This window comes from Palaemon carinicauda, chromosome 6 (genome assembly GCF_036898095.1).
Source record: "Palaemon carinicauda isolate YSFRI2023 chromosome 6, ASM3689809v2, whole genome shotgun sequence".
NCBI classification, from domain to species: Eukaryota; Metazoa; Arthropoda; class Malacostraca; order Decapoda; family Palaemonidae; genus Palaemon; species Palaemon carinicauda.
Window position 1 is genome coordinate 17,146,062 of NC_090730.1, and position 9,321 is coordinate 17,155,382.

Below are 9,321 nucleotides of genomic sequence, written 5' to 3' on the forward strand. Positions count from 1 at the left end.
AAAGTATTTGTCAGTAAGTAAAATCATGAAATTTCCCCAATAAAGAAAAATCTAAAAGATGGAAAACAATCTGAATGATTTTCTATCAGTGAATAATCACTCCTCAATAGAAAATTGAGAGTAAAAAAGGAATAAAGATATTAAGACCTCACGATACATGGGAATATATATAAGAAAAGTGTTCTAAAGCAGCTGGAAACTGGAAAATTATCCAGACGGAGACAACGACCATGAAACTGGAAAGCGCGACCTAAGGTATATACAATTTATGCAAAAGTGTTATAACTGAGCGACTGCAAAATTGCAAGTTTATCTCACATAACGGAGACGGAAGGTTAAAAGGTCACTCAAGATCGCAGGGTTTACCAATAACATGGAAACATAGATAAAGTCTATGATTATCATTAGATTGAGAGAGGTATATACAGATTTGCAACTAAATTGAAGACAAGAGTGACTGAATCAAAGATTTTGCGCATTTAAAGAATTCATTTAATTATCATAGTTTTGATGATATTATCTATCTTATTATAGAATATACGCAATTCATAAATTGACAAACTGTTAAATAAGAAGCTTATGTTAATCAAAGTTTTGGCGCATATAAAGAATACATTTAATTATCACAGGTTTGATAATCATATTAATCTTATTATGGAATATAGGAAAAGTATAAAATGAGAAACTTAAATGAGAAGCTTATGTTAATCAATTGTTTGGAGCACATAAAGAATACATTTAATTATCATAGGTTTGATAATAATAATCTTATTATAGAATATGCAAACAGCATAAACTGACAAACTGTCATATGAGAAGTTTATGTTAATCAAGGATCGTGCGCACATAAAGAATACATTTATGTACATAGACTTGATAATCATATTAATCTTATTATAGATTATACGAAAAGAATAAAATGAGAAACTGTTAAATGAGAAATTTATGTTAAGCAAGGGTCTTGCGCCCATAAAGAATACATTTAATTATCATAGGCTTATTAGTTAAATTAATCTTTATCACCTAATATAAATTACAAAAAGCATAAACTGACAAATTAAAATGAGAAGTTTATATCACATAACTTTGGGGACAAAATCACACATTTAAGGAATTATTTAACACTATCTGGATGTCCACTCTGTATATAAACCCATGATAGCCTACAATGTAACAGGAAAATTAATACGGAGAGCTACGTTTGACGACCATATTTGTTCCCTTAACGATTTCATAGAACTTCAGAAGTTTAAACTTGCAGCAAGTGTTTTTGTGTTGAACAGGCTAGCAGAAGTCTTTTTATAGATATATATTAAATATCTGTTTTGATGTTGTTACTGTCTTTAAAATATTTTAGTAATTGTTAATTGTTTCTCATAGCCTTTATTTATTTCTTATTTCCTTTCCACACTGTGCTATTTTTCCCTGTTGGAGCCATTGGGCTTATGGCATCTTGCTTTTCCAACTGGGGTTGTGGCTTAGCTAATAATAATAATAATAATAATAATAATAATAATAATAATAATAATAATAATAATAAAAGGCTTTCTTGCTTGTAGATTTCCTGGCCTTTGCGGCCAAGCACGGGCTCTTGCAACATTGCCAAGGCGAAATTTCAAAAGCAAATCATAGGAAATACCTTATCTGAATAATGCAAGCGCGATTAATATGGATATAAAGGGACAAATTACACTGTTTACCCGGATTCGTCAATGGAATTAACTAACAACATATTCACCGCAGTTATGGCGAGATGAGAAACCAAACAATTAGAGCGATATAAATATCATCAAAGTCTAAAATATTAAGATAAAAAACTAGAGTCTAGAAGTCGTTGTTTTCTATCGAATTTCAAATTTTCCCCGATATTTGTATTTCAATACTAAACTTGTCCTTAAAGGAAGAATGAATAAAAGCATGTACATATTTCTTCAATGCCATTCTCCTAAGAATACGTAAGGTAATTCTTATAAAGAAGAATGAATAAAAAGCATGTACCTATTTCTTCAGTATCATTCTCGTAAGAATACGTTAGGTAATTCAACATGAAATAAGAGCGATGCAAAGCTGTAGTTCTGTAACCAAAGCGCAAGAGGTGACCTTGTCAATCATAAGGCTTCCCTATCATAGCCTCTTCGATTCTTATTCCGACGCCTCCGAAGCAAGCGGTGACGTCATTCGAGTGTCCCTTGGAAGGGAAACCTTTCCCGCGTAAGGGAATAAGCCTTTTATCCGGTTTAACGTTAGCAGACAGAAGTCTGTATCAGGTTACGTCGCAGAGGAAAAAAAGCTTGCATGATCAACCAATTTCCACGTCATATATACGTAACGCTTTTTTTAAAGGTTGCTCATGAATGGTAGAGACAATGGACAGTGACAATGCCATAGAGACAGGACAATGCCCTAGAGACTGACCATATATTATTATTATTATTATTATTATTATTATTATTATTATTATTATTATTATTATTACTAGCCAAGCTACAGCCCTAGTTAGAAAAGAAGGCTCCAACAAGGAGAAACTGCCCAGCGAGGAAAGGAAATAAATAAATTATATGAAAAGAAATAAAAAATTTAAATAAAACATTTTAAGATTAGTAACAACTTTAAAACAATAAAATATTGTAAGAACAACAACAACATTCAAATAGATCTTTAATATAAAAACTATAAAAAGACTTATATCAACCTGGTCAACATAAAAACATTTACTGCAAGTTTGAACTTTTGAAGTTCTACCGATTCAACTACCCGATTAGGAAGATCGTATACATATGATCAGCACCCAAGCCTCTTCTACACCCAAGCTGGACCACGGAGGGCCAGGCAATGGCTGTTGATGACTCAGCAGGTAGATCTATAGGCTCCCCCAAATCCCACATCCTCAGCTCACATGGATGGTGAGGTTGCAGACACTACAAAAAGCTATCGAGTTTGAGCGGGACTCTATCTCCCGTCCAGCAGAACGTCAGATAGAAACGTTTCCCTTAATTATTTCATAAGGTTTTATTATCATACTTAAAAAAAAAAAAAAAAAAAAAAACGATTACAGCCATTTCTTAGAAAATTGCGTAATTAATCAATACGATTTCTTTTATATATTTTACCTACATTAATAGTACAGTATTTATCACTTCTATCCTATAAAATGCTAATATTATTTCCTATGTATGTATGTATATATATATATATATATATATATATATATATATATATATATATACATATATACTGTATATACATATATATACATATGTATGTATGTATGTATGTATGCATGTATATATGTATGTATGTATATAGTAATTATCTTCCCCGTTAAAATAATCTGAATAAAAACTGTTAGGGTAAAGTTTATGACAATGTGTCTTTTAATATTACATCTGAATTGATTTGGGGGGGGGCCTTATTACTGTATTTAATAGAACCTTTTATTGGTGAACATTTCTCCCTGAAAATTACAGAGAAAAACTATCCATTTTTTGCCGTTTATAAATAAAATATAACCGGGACGTTGAAATGTTCGAAGAAATATATTCTTAAACATTTCACTCAAAGTTTTTACTTATTTCGAAAGCTACTGCTATCTTTATAAGTAAGCAACAGTATCTTTAATTCAAGCTTGAAAATGTTTCAGCAACCTCTCAAATGATCTTATAATTCACAAACTACCTTGAATATCTGTCGACAAAAGTATGTCCTATATATTAGTTCTCTATGGAAAGGATGCGTCAACTTAGACTAGAATTTTTCTTTTTATCTAGAATGAATTCTCGTCTTCTTATTCTACTTATCGTTATTTTTTATCCCCTAACCAGCATGGGTTTGAAACCCATTTAAAAATGAGAATGTCTTTCATTTTCCTTTTGATTTTCGAGTTTTCAGTGGAGAGCATATAGAAAATATTGGGAAAATCAAAACTTAATAAGTTATTTCATATAAAAATTTCTTTAGATTTTTGTGCAAGTTGTTTGCGAGTCGAATAATAGACAGACAGACAAACTGACAGAACACCACGAAAAAAAAAAAAAACGACTGATCCTATGGTCGAGGGATAATAAAGAGTCGAGGAATCCTGTCTATCTATCTATCTATCTATCTACCTATAAATAAAAAAAAAACCATAATTTATGTAAAATGAAATTCATTGAGCTTTCGAAGGGACCATCTCCCTTCCTCTTCAGGAAACAAAATGGTCCCTTCCAAAGCTCAATAAATTAAATTTTTTATAAATTATTGGTTACTTTATTTAACATATACGAACGGAAAATTGTGTATCTTAATGTATCTACCTATATATCTATCTAGGTGCCATGTCCTATAAGTGGGCTGTCAATTGCCTCCACCCTGGCAATAAAGTAAAATGAATAAAATAAAATAAAAAAAATAAATAAAAATGTAAACGGAACTAAATCAAATGTAATAGGATGATGATGATGATGATCAAATATAATCGATGAAGATCAACCATGATAAAATTCGAGTGATAAAACAGGTGATAAAGAAAGGTAGGAAGATCAACTGAGATAAAAGGAGAGAGATAAACGTACCAAAGGAAATAACAAAAGCAAAAGGAAGACACGGGTGATAGACCACGACTCATTATTATTATTATTATTATTATTATTATTATTATTATTATTACTTTCTAAGCTACAACCCTAGTTGGAAAAGCAGGACGCTATAAGCCCAAGGGTTCCAAAGGGAAAATAGCCCAGTAAGGAAAGGAAACAAGGAAAAAATAAATATTTTAAGAACAGTAACGACATTACAATAAATATTTCCTATATAAACTAAAAAAAAAAAATTAAACAAAACAAGATGAAGAGAAATAAGATAGAATAGTGTGCCCGTGTATACCCTCAAGCAAGAGAACACTAACCCAAGCATGCAAAACTTCCTAACAAAGTCATCCATTACAAAACTCGGAAGACATCAATGATGAAACCCAATCCAAAAATAGGTCGATAAATAACCCAAATTCTCATCGCCCAAAATAACGAATGACGAAACGAACCCTGAAATTGCTCGTATCAACAAGAACATAATTGCAAGGATTTACTGTGAATTACTGCAGCCCAGAAGAGCAAATTAATGTAACTTATGGCGTCGGAAGGGCAGCAATAGAAAAAAAAGGAAAATTAGAAAATTCGAGTAAAAAGAAGCATTTTCTTCCCAGGCATTAAATTGCATTGTTTGGACGCTTAACCTTTAACGGAACTATTTCGGATGAAGCTCATTACATTTTTTATTTTACAATTTATTGTTACATTTTTAATGGTGGTAATGAAGAATCTCTCTCTCTCTCTCTCTCTCTCTCTCTCTCTCTCTCTCTCTCTCTCTCTCTAGATAGATAGATAGATAGATAGATAGATAGATAGAGAGATAGATAGATAGATAGATATACGTATATTATACATACATATATAAATATATATATATATATATATATATATATATATATATATATATATATACATACATATATATACTTATATATAAATATATATATAAATATATAAATATATATATATATATATATATATATATATATATATATATATATATAAATCTATATGTATATATATATTAATATATATACATATATATATATATATATATATATATATATATATATATATATATATATATATATATATACACCTTCCTGTGTGGGGATACCTTCATGTGGTAAAATGTGTTTGTGTATCGCCATGAAAGCAAAGCTGTATTACTCAGGGCCACCCATACTAGGATGGTCTACTGTGAGCGATTAGACTAGAGTCTCCATTATCACCAATCCGCAGAGGCCAGATTGTTGATGAAAAATGGCCAAACCCCAGATATGACTAAGGACATGTCTCAGGCCTTTTTTTTTTCCCTGCAGTGGACTAGAAGCGGCGGCTGCCTTTGTTGTTATATATTTATATATATATATATATATATATATATATATATATATATATATATATATATATATATATATATATTTATATATATACATATATATTTATATATATATACATATATATATATATACATACATATATATATATACATACATATATATATATATATATATATATATATATATATATATATATATATATATATATATATATATATATAAAATGTGTGTATGTATATATAAAGGTATAAATATTCATATATTCATACATTTATAAACATACACATACAGTATACATACATATACGGGATGGCTCTATAAAATGAAGATTTATCCACTACCTACTGAAACGTTAAAGACCACCCGGTACAGAAAATCTTCTACATCATCAGTCGCTTTATAATTCTAACCTTCGTCTCATCAGCAGCACGTCGCATCCCATGAAACACATGGTCCCACCTCTACATTTAGAGTAATCTTGCTCTTTTAGGATCTTAAGGGACTCCTTTCTTTCCAAAATGTATGATACATCTGAATACATCAAGTGGGAAATTTCCCAAATGATGACATGGCCTAACAGCTACAATTAGTCAGAGACAGCTGTTAGATACTAACAGAGAGACGTTTGATTGATTGATTGATTTAAAGTTTTCATTCATCCTGACATCTAAGGTCATTGACGCCGGTAACATTTAATTTATGTATACAAAAATAAAAAATAAAATAAAATAAAAAATTAAAGAGTATTCAATTAAAATCATAAAAATTGAATGTCATAAAAGTTAAATATTTTTCAGAAGACCTGCTTCTGAAATAAATCTAAAAATTCCACTTGCATGGTAGGACACATCATTTCCAAGAATCTTGGCAAGGATGAACCTGCCACCCTCACCTCGAGCCTCAAACAAATGTGTCTTTATTCACGAAGATAACAAGTTTATATACAAACAGTTGAGGGCATCAATGGCACAAAAATTAAAACAATGTAAAACATGCGATGGCAAGCTTAAACAGGGTTTTCTATTATCAGTGGGGTAAAGACTGAGAGATGAAAAAAAGCAATATGATTACAGTCTATGAGCGTGTATGATACACGTGCAATGCAACCTCATAATATAATCGAATCTTAAAGAGATTTCAAAAGTCCGAGATTTCTTAAGATATTATTCCCACGGGATTAGGTAAAGTAGAAATCCAAAAGGAAAGACTAAAATATAAGAGAATTCTAACAAGAATATTCACACGAAAATAGAATGAAACTTTGAGAAGGATGAGAGAGCATTCAAAAGTCTCTTTCGTTTTGGGATTTAGAAATCGTTCCCCCATTGACTCTGATGTCTGTCGAATTACTGAGATTATTTTGACTTCATTGTGATGTTTATCCGGTTTTATACGTGAGTTTGTGTATTCATGAGTAGCTATTTACGTTTGGTGCATAGCTATTCGCTTATATATCAAAGGACACATTCTGATAATATGTAACACGCATATATGAACGCACGCATATATATATATATATATATATATATATATATATATATATATATATATATATATATATACATATATATATATATATATATATATACATATATATGTGTGTATGTATGTATATATGTATATATATATATGTATATATATATATATATATATATATATATATATATATATATATATATATATATATATATATATATATATGCCAAAACCATCTCCATCTACCAATCACCATGATTTCATCCCCAATGGCACTTGAGTAATGTCTTAGAGTTTTAATTCTGACCCTGTCCTGCCATTTAACTTCCAATGGCTCCACAAGGCACTAGAATAGTTGGAAGACCCAGGCCTACATCACTGAGGACTATGCAGTAGGAGATGATTGAGGAATGTAGAAGTATTGATTTAAAAGTCCAAGATAGAGAAGACTGGCGAAATCTAACCGGGCCCTTGCGTCAATAGGCGTAGGAGATGATATATATATATATATATATATATATATATATATATATATATATATATATATATATATATATATATATATATATGTATATATATATATATATATATATATATATATATATATATATATATATATATATATATATACAGAGACTTGATCTTTACTATATTGGGGAGATATACATATATTAGTATATATCATTATACAACACACACATAAAGTATTTCATCTCTGCCTCTATCCATCTGCCTGCCTGTCTGTCTGTCTGTCTTCCCCTCACACCCGCATACACCTTCCGGAAGCAAGAGAGGAAGAAACTACGTCAGACCAACCCTTAAAAGCTTCCTGTCACTGATAGCAGAGCGTCGCTCCTAAAGGAGGAAGGGATAATCACAGAAAAGAGAGAACTGAAAGAGCACAATTAGAGAACTGAAATCCAGGAGGAAAAGCAGTTTTTTAAATCGATAGCATACTGGACCGAGCCTGATCTGGGTGCTTATACGCACCACTGTCTATTTCGTACGCGGAAGTGGGCAATTAGAGAGAGAGAGAGAGAGAGAGAGAGAGAGAGAGAGAGATTTGAAGTTCTCTGGCATCCTGACATCGAATAGAAGTGAGAACTAATGCTGTAGAGAGTTATAAATGTATCATATGAAAATTATGATAGATTATAACACATCTATCTCGTACTTGGAACTGGTCAATTAGAGAGAGAGAGAGAGAGAGAGAGAGAGAGAGAGAGAGAGAGAGAGAGAGAGAGAGAGAGAGAAATGAAGTTTTCTGGAAGCCTGACATCGAATAAAAGGGAGAACTAATACTGTAAAGAGTTATACATGTATTACATGAAAATTATGATAGATTATAACATATCTATTTCGTAATCAGAGAGAGAGAGAGAGAGAGAGAGAGAGAGAGAGAGAGAGAGAGAGAGAGAGAGAGAGAGAGATGAAGTTTTCTGGAAGCCTGACATCGTATAAAAGGGAGAACTAATTCTGTAGAGTTATAAATGTATTATATGAAAATTATGATAGATTATAACACATCTATCTCGTACGTGGAACTGGTCAATTAGAGAGAGAGAGAGAGAGAGAGAGAGAGAGAGAGAGAGAGAGAGAGAGAGAGAGAGAGAGAGAACAAACAATCTTAATAAACAAAGGACGTGGGCAGCAGGACAGTTAAATCGGCACAGGCGAAACCCAAATACGAGAATGAAAGGAAGGCTTAAAAAAGACTAAATAAAGACTTAATAAAGGAGAGGGGCGCAGAAAGACTGAATATGGAAAAACAGAGTAACTAGTAATTAAGGAACAAAGGAGATTGCGGAAGGGGAGAAGAAAATAGGGGAAGGGGGTTGGGGAGGTGGGGGGGGGGAGTTGGGGCTATTAGCCCTTGCATGAGAGTATGTCTTCCAAAGTGACGTGACATGACCCCTTGCTTTGATTTTACCAAC